Source organism: Eucalyptus grandis, chromosome 2, assembly GCF_016545825.1.
Source record: "Eucalyptus grandis isolate ANBG69807.140 chromosome 2, ASM1654582v1, whole genome shotgun sequence".
NCBI lineage: Eukaryota > Viridiplantae > Streptophyta > Magnoliopsida > Myrtales > Myrtaceae > Eucalyptus > Eucalyptus grandis.
The window spans coordinates 48,066,484-48,074,267 of record NC_052613.1 but is presented as its reverse complement, the minus strand read 5'-3'; the positions used below and the strand labels follow the sequence as shown (position 1 = coordinate 48,074,267).

Here is a 7,784-nt window from a genome sequence, read left to right as displayed (position 1 = left end):
CATCACCCATTGTGGTAGCTTATTAAAATCAAACCAAAAAGCAAAATTAGAAAAATAAGTTTTTTCGGGGTTTCGAGAAAAAAAAAAAAATCAAACCAAATAAGCAAAAATAGAAAAATAAGTTCAAGAAAAAAAAATCAATGGGTCTTTGACAATTAAAGGTCTCTATTCACAAATTAATTTTAAACAAGTAACAATAGGAGTTAGTTTCAGGAAACAACCAGAAATTCAAGTAAACATCCTAAGCACAAGGAGCATGAGCATGAATAACAAAATCTATTAGCCTATCCCAAAAAGTTTTTGGAGAGGGTTTTGTTAACACCTAAATATTAATTGACAATCAAGTATTCATTCTTACAAAAGCACAAAAATAAAAAAAATGGCAAGACAATAACATAAATAAATAAATAAATACATAACAAATAAAAAACAGACAAAAAGTGATAAAAAGAAGGATGTTTTCTTTCGCGATTGGGCTCTTGAACCTTTTGAATAAACCTTAGCCCACAAAAGTTATCTCCCGTTTAATTCTTCGATATAAACTTCCGATCCTCTTTGGCGACATTTTCGGAACGTCCTTGCTTGGATTTTCTCGCTGTTCCGAGCTAGAAATTAAGCTTGATAAAGGCGTGTTCAACATTTGTCACTCTAAAATCTGAAATGGTCGAGGCTGAGTTGATGATTTGAGCGTCTGTTAGTGCTTATTGTGATGGAATGAAATGAATCGTTCCCATAAACTTACATACAAACTAAGCAACTAAACTGCCCATCATATGTTCGACAAAATGCCCAAACGGAGTCCGTATAGATTGATCCTTGATCCTTGATCCCGACCTGTTTTGAGTGTATAATGATATGTGACACATGATTGCAACTCTTTGCTGATGGCTAAGTATAATTTTCTACCGCATTTTATCTCCACCCAGACCAAATCTGAACAATTTCTTTTTGATGGTATTTGCTCGGTGTTAATAATTCTTCCAGCTGCATTGAACGGCAGTCATCGGCAGTGAACCGCTCAAAAATCGACAGTCCGAGGGTTAATTTTTGAGCTCAACTGTCCCGATTTGTTCATCACGTCCTTTTATCCGATCGAGGTCCCCGTTTTTGTTCTCTGCGTCTGTGGAGGCTGTGGCCGGCGTTTGTTGGTGACCATGTGGCGGACGACGGTGGAGGTTTGATAACAGGTGTAAATAGATTAATGGAGATGAATATATGTTTCATGCTCTGATGATTTGGTAGACAGATATTTGATTGTGTTCTGGTTGTTGTCAGAACTATGAGGAGGACGATGAAGGCAGTATTATGAGGAAGACGATGAGAAGAACAGAATTATAAAGATTTTAAAAAAAAGAAGAAGAGAAAAACGCAAATTAACAAGTGTAAAACTGATAAATAGGACCTATAATGAAAAGTACGCGTAGTATGGGCTCAGTTCAATTGTATTCAGAATTGGGCTTCGTATAGTTATTACAACAAAAGGATTAGTGTCGGCTTGATGCGGTTGTGATAAAAATGGGCTTAAATGATTTGGGCTAAAAAGGTTAGAATTGGAGATGGTTGAATATCAAAGCCCGAATTATTCCCAAGTAGCCTAGACCGGAGAGATCAGCGTGTGGCCCATTTTCGGACCAGGCCCAAGGCGAGTCCCAATTTTCCAGAATATAATACAAAAATATTATAAAAATTTGAAAAAGAAATGTAAAATAGGCCTTGATCGTTAGATTTTAGTATTATAATTAGTTTGGGATATTTTATTGTACTTTATCTCTTACTCGTCCTTTCATTACAATATTTGATGAAATGATTGAGAAGCTTTTGTATTGCTTTTTTGAATTGTGATTTGCTCTTGTTTAGTTGAATGGCTAGGTTACATTTTTAGACCGTAATAAATACAACAACATTGAATCAACATGGACAAAAACCTTTAGATTCAAAATTTAGTTAAAAGACTACATGAACGTGTTAGTCGACAAATAATGAAGTTTAGATACCAAAAGTTAGCTTTCTAGTGTAATCAAGTACCTGACTCAAGATCTCAGGTTGTGTAGCAAGTAAGTTATACTCTCATACCTCACTTGGTTTTCGGTAGATCACAATAGACTAATGACGACTCCTCATATGAAATTGTTATAGGGTTAATCAAATTAAAATGAAAATCTCAGTGTCACGCGAGTTAAGAGCTTGGGAAAATCCATGTTGATTGAGCATTGTTGGTCTCCAACTCAACATTAACTCTAAAACTTGTCTTCCTTGCCCATTTGGGAGGGTCACGACAAGTTTAAAGACTGTAAAATTTTGAATGTCTATTGTAAACTATTCTAAAAGCTAAAATTGTTATATAAGAATATAATTTGATATTTTAAATATTCATAGGGTAGACTTTGGCCTAAAATTAAGCATCAAAAGATTCAATAAGGAAGGCAAATAAGGGACCTAAAAAGATTTGAATGCTTTGACACTATGTGAAACATTGTGGTCTTTAGCTAAAATTGTGATTTAATATTTAAATATTATAATATAAAATTTTATGGGATGGCCACCAATTATTTTAAAAGTTATAGCGTGAAAAGTTTCTCGTCTTCAAATTGGATGTTAGAGCCTAGCTGTCTGCATAAATCTCTTCTTATGGACAGGCCTTCACTATTTCTCGTATACACAAGAGTCATGGCTTTGACATGTAGACAATGCTGGTGAAACTAAGATGAAGAAAAACTAGAGCCTAAAGCTACTCGTCGAACTTTGCAGTATTCATGGTGCACTGTTGTTGACACCTAAATTTTAACGGCCCGTTTAGTCATTAAAAGTTAGGGTTTAATTTTATAAAAAAAATGTATTAATTACATAGCATATAGATTTAGGTGCATTTTATTTTTAATTGGCATTTTATTTATTGGACCGGTGGTGGATGGGTCGAATGGGTGGTTTTGAATTTTAAATAGGCCGGGCTAGGCCCATGAAAGGATAAAATCAACCCAAGCCCGTCGTTATTTTTAATTGATTATCTTGCGAAAAAATTAAGATTTGATGCGATATTATGGTTTTTTGAAAATTAAAAAATCGCATTGTAATCTTATTTTTATCGATAGATGATGAAATCGGGGGAGAATATTATGAGATAAAGGGATTTTGTGATTCGGAGGTTATAGGCAATTTTCGAAACATTCTAAGAAGATCGCATTATACTTGCTTATAAAAGGGCAGTGTACGGCATGAGAATTGCTGGGGGCTTCTCTGAAAAGAATTTCAGAAAAGAAAAGAAAAAGAGAAGCTGCAGAAAGTACAGAGGGCAGAGAAAAAGGGAAGTGAGAGAGACGTGCAGCAGGTTGCTGCAGAGAAAAAAAATCGGAAAAAAAGAAAGAAGAAAAGCCCCACGACTGTTCATCTTCCTCGTGTGGGGGGGGTGGTCTGCCCGTGCCGCTTCCCTGCACCGGCCGCCGAGCCACCGGCGACCCAGAATCGCGCTGCCGCCGAGCCAACCTTCCCCGTGCCGCCGCGTCGCCGTCCCAGCGCCCCCACTCGCCTCGCGACGACCTAAGCTCGAGTTGAGCCACTCTCCAACGCACCACCGCCCCACCGTCAGCCGCACGCCGTTTCGCCCGCAAGCTCGCACCGCCGCCCAGCCGCGCTGCTCGCGCCAAACCGACGCTCCGCTGTTGCTGTATCTTCGCCGGCCACCTCTGTCCGTGAGCACCCGCGACCCCCCTCGCGAGCCCAGTGCCCGAGCTCCGCCCCTGATCTGACCACGATTAGCTCCGCCCGAGCGACAACACCGTTGCAGCCCGAGCCGATCTCGCCCACGAGTTGCTGGTTCAAGACGCCGGAGTGTCCCCCGAGTCCTCCGCCCGAGCGCTCTTGCTCCACGAGTTTTTGTTGTTGCCGCTCCCGTGCCATCCCCCTCCTGCCTGACACGCGACTAACCGTGCTTTCCCTTCGCCGGAGCTGCCCTGCCGGACCGACGCCAGTTGCCGTGCCGATTAACCCGCTGCCTTGGAGACTCACGGTTACAAGCAGGAAAAGGAAAAACAAAAAGGAAAAAAGGAAATCCAATTAGGTAGATTAGTTTATTATTATTAGTATTATTATTATTCTTGTTTATTTATTGTGCTTTATTTGATAGCTTTTCTTTAATTCATTTACATTGTAATATCGGATATCGATGCTTATTTCAAAATATCTTACAGGCATTATCCATAAGGGTGTTCCCTAAGATTATTGTAATTATTAATTTGACCCGTAAGATATCGGGTCATTTTTTTTAATTATATTAATTCTTGGGACTTTGGTTGATAGCATATTAATTGTTGAATCAATATAACTATTAATTTGATCCGTAAGAATTCGGATTAGATTTTTAGTTATTTTGATATTCTTGTCGTGACATTCAGGATTATAGTAATCGTTAATTTGACCTGTGAGATAACAGGTTATTTTTTCGATCATTGTAATTCTTTATTTGATTTGATGCCTTGATTAGTTTAGATTTGATTTTTAGTTGGTAATCGCATTGTCTTTGAAAACCACTAAAAAATCTAAAAAATATTTGAATTATGATTCAGTTTGTTTTGGAATATTTCTTGTTATCTTGCATATCTAGAATAGGGATTTTATTCCGAATTAAAAAATAAATAAATAAAAAAAAGAATGTGATTCATTTAGGTTGTTAGTTTTTTTATTTGAATTGCATGTTTCATTTTAAATTTAGATCATCTTTTTAGATAAATTGCATCTTAGATTTAGATAATGTCTTAGTTTAAATTAGGATTTAATATGACTTAATCCCTAGTTTAAATTAGATAGAATCTTAATCTAGCTAGATCACTTTTGCATTTTTAAATTTCGAATTTCATAAAATTTGTCTTAGGATAAATTAGTTGCAATTTCCAGGAATAGATTGCATTTTTAGAATAGAAAAATCATGTGCACGTTATATAGAATTAAGTCCATGAAATGCACGTCATTTTAGTGATTATTGTTAGGTTAATTTCTAATTAGAAATTGCCGTCATTAGGTTATGTCATTTAATAAATGTCGCTTGACATATAGCTCGCATGTCATTTTAGGTTAAATAATTTTATATGTCATTGCATCGCATTGCATGTCATTAGAATTAGGTCATTTAGATGGCATTTAATTATTGTATTTCTTCATGTCATATAGTTTAGGTCATGCTGCCATATCATATTAGATTATTAACATGCATTGCATAAGTCATGATTTTCATTAAATAAAGTGAAAACAAAAATTGAAATTGCGTGTTAATTAGAAATCATATCTAGGGTGCGATGTGAATTCGATTTAATAATGCAGATGCTTTCGTTGCTCCTAGGTATGTTTTGTAATATTCAATTGCTTTCTTGAGTGTTAAATTGGTGGTATGCGCACATGTATGATCACCTCACATGTTAGGAAGTTAAATTAAAATCAATTCAATTGCTAAACATTTTTTGAAAAAATGAAATAAAAAGGTACCGAAAGGGCACTAGGATAGTCTAGTGTAACCAAGTCCCCGTACCCTTAGTCTCTGGTTCGTAGGAGTAACGTAATTCTCCCATTATTTTACTTAGGTGTCTAATCGACCTACCATAAACTGATTAGTGGCGACTCTAAATGAAATCAATTTGCATGTTAAGAATTCAAACCTAAGTCGCGAATTGGTATGGGCTTGGGAGAGCCCGAGTTAAGTTTAGGCTTAACAATCTATTAGCCAAACTCTAGGTGGTTCATAACCCGAAAAATTGGTCGCGACAGCTTGGCGACTCCGCTGGGGACTTGTGTTAAAACACTTAGTGGACTTAGGCCAATTTTTCTTTTAATTTTTTTTTTGTTTGGCAGCGAGGATCTCAGGTATGCCCCTAACATTTCTAAGGTGTTAAATGTTCTTGCAGATGGGAGGTATAAGGGGAGTAGTCTTTGCTAACCCCTGTCTTGCAGGTTGGAGTTAGGGATGAATGTTTGAATTAAAGCTATAGAAGTGTTGTTTGCATTTAAACTGCTGTGCATGCTTTATTGCTTTAGCACCACACTATTTGCACACACAACCTGCGGTCGGACCTGGGCTGCGATAGAACTTCTAGGATGGTGTTGAGAATGATACTTCCTCTAAAGCGAGATTGCTATGTAGAGGTTGACCTTGTCTTCCCCGAAATTTCTTTCATGGTGTCGAATGTGTTTGTCCATATCCGCGAGACTGCGCGATTATTGGGTATTCCATTCGACTGAGCCGGGGTTAGGAGGACCTGACACGTTAATGCGAGACTGCAACGGTTAGACCATCCTCTTAGCTCCATTTCGTTAAGCCTGTCTAGAATAGAAATCGAGCCTCACATCTCATGTGCATGTCTATGTGATTGCCATCGATTTTCCTTGGTGAAGTAAGTCTTCTATTCCCATATTAATGCAATTTACTTACTTTGTCATACTCTTGATCGGTCCATGACAATCTAGGTCAATCATTGATTTAATTCCTTTGTCAATTAGAAATCAAATGAATTGCCATACAATGAATCATTTGGAAAATAAAAATTGGAAATTTGTTTTCAATTTATGTCTTGGTTTTTCCTAGTTCATGGTTAGGAAATTTCGTCCCTGCTGGGGCATCCCATGTCTTTATTTTCCTAGTCCAATTTTAAGAAATCCTTTTCATTATGGACTTTTCTTAACTAAAAAATAGATTGTTGTCATGGATCGGTTTTCTCAGTATACCTCGTTCTTACATATCTCCATTTACCTTAGGTGATCAAGAACCAGAATGGCCGATCAAATCGAAATGCGTGATCGTATCTCCGCTATGGAAGACCAACTCCAACAGTTGCTCGCTTCTATGCAATTCATGAGAGCTCAAATCCAATCACTCCGAACGGATTTGACTCTTACTCTTGCTCTCCCTGAGACAGTAGTCCTGAAGCAATCAAGCAAGACTCAAATGAGCAATGGCGACATGGCTAACCTAGAAGATGACCCACTGTTGGTCGCTGCCGAAAAAGCTAAACTTGACAATGTCCCTAAGATGGGGCAAGATGAAGTGGAAGTGATGGACACTCTGGGGCAGCCTAGTGGCAAGTTTGATTACATGGTGAAGTATTCAGCTCCTCCCAGCTTTTACTTTGACTCCCGCAACATAGTTCCAAGTGGATGGGATGACATGGACGATCTGACGTCTCCAAAGACAAAGAACTCTGATGACTCCTTGGAAGGAATCACAGTCTGTTTGATGACCTCTTCACGGGAGCCAATGACAAAGGACCTTCGGAAGACATGGACGTTAGCCTGCAAGAGTAACTTGCTCGATTGCACCTCCCCTGCGTGGGAATTCTTATTGCTTTTTAGGAATCGTTTTCGATTTTTTCTCTTTTTAGGGGTTTAGGAATCACAATTTCCATTCCAATAATGTAATTCATTTGATTCTATTCAATGAAATTACAATTTTATTTCCAATTTTGAGGACATGATGGAGTATACCAAACCAGTCCAATGACGATATCCAACCATGAAAAATATCATCCACGGAGAAATCCTGAGGGCTGGACTTTCTCATGCTTCCTCCCAAAAACTTTTTTGAAAACAAAAGCATTTCATTGCTAAAAAAAAAAAGAACAAAACATTTTCCCAAAGCTTGTAGCAGATTAAACTTGTTTGTTTGTCTGACTCATTTGCTTCTTGTCTCAGAACATGATTCTATAACTTTATGACAAGGGACATATGAGAATGGCGTATCAAGTCTCAATGATCATAAACTTGACTTGTGATCAACAGGTTTAGAGCGCACTTGTAATGAAAAAGAT

At 37.7% G+C, this 7,784-nt stretch overlaps 1 protein-coding gene across 1 annotated transcript in view; it reads right to left on the bottom strand.

Annotated features, from left to right (window-relative positions):
- The window catches only part of LOC104435472 (LEAF RUST 10 DISEASE-RESISTANCE LOCUS RECEPTOR-LIKE PROTEIN KINASE-like 1.1), a 92,031-nt gene that overhangs the window by 5,105 nt on the left and 79,142 nt on the right, over window positions 1-7,784 (bottom strand). The window lies entirely within an intron of this gene.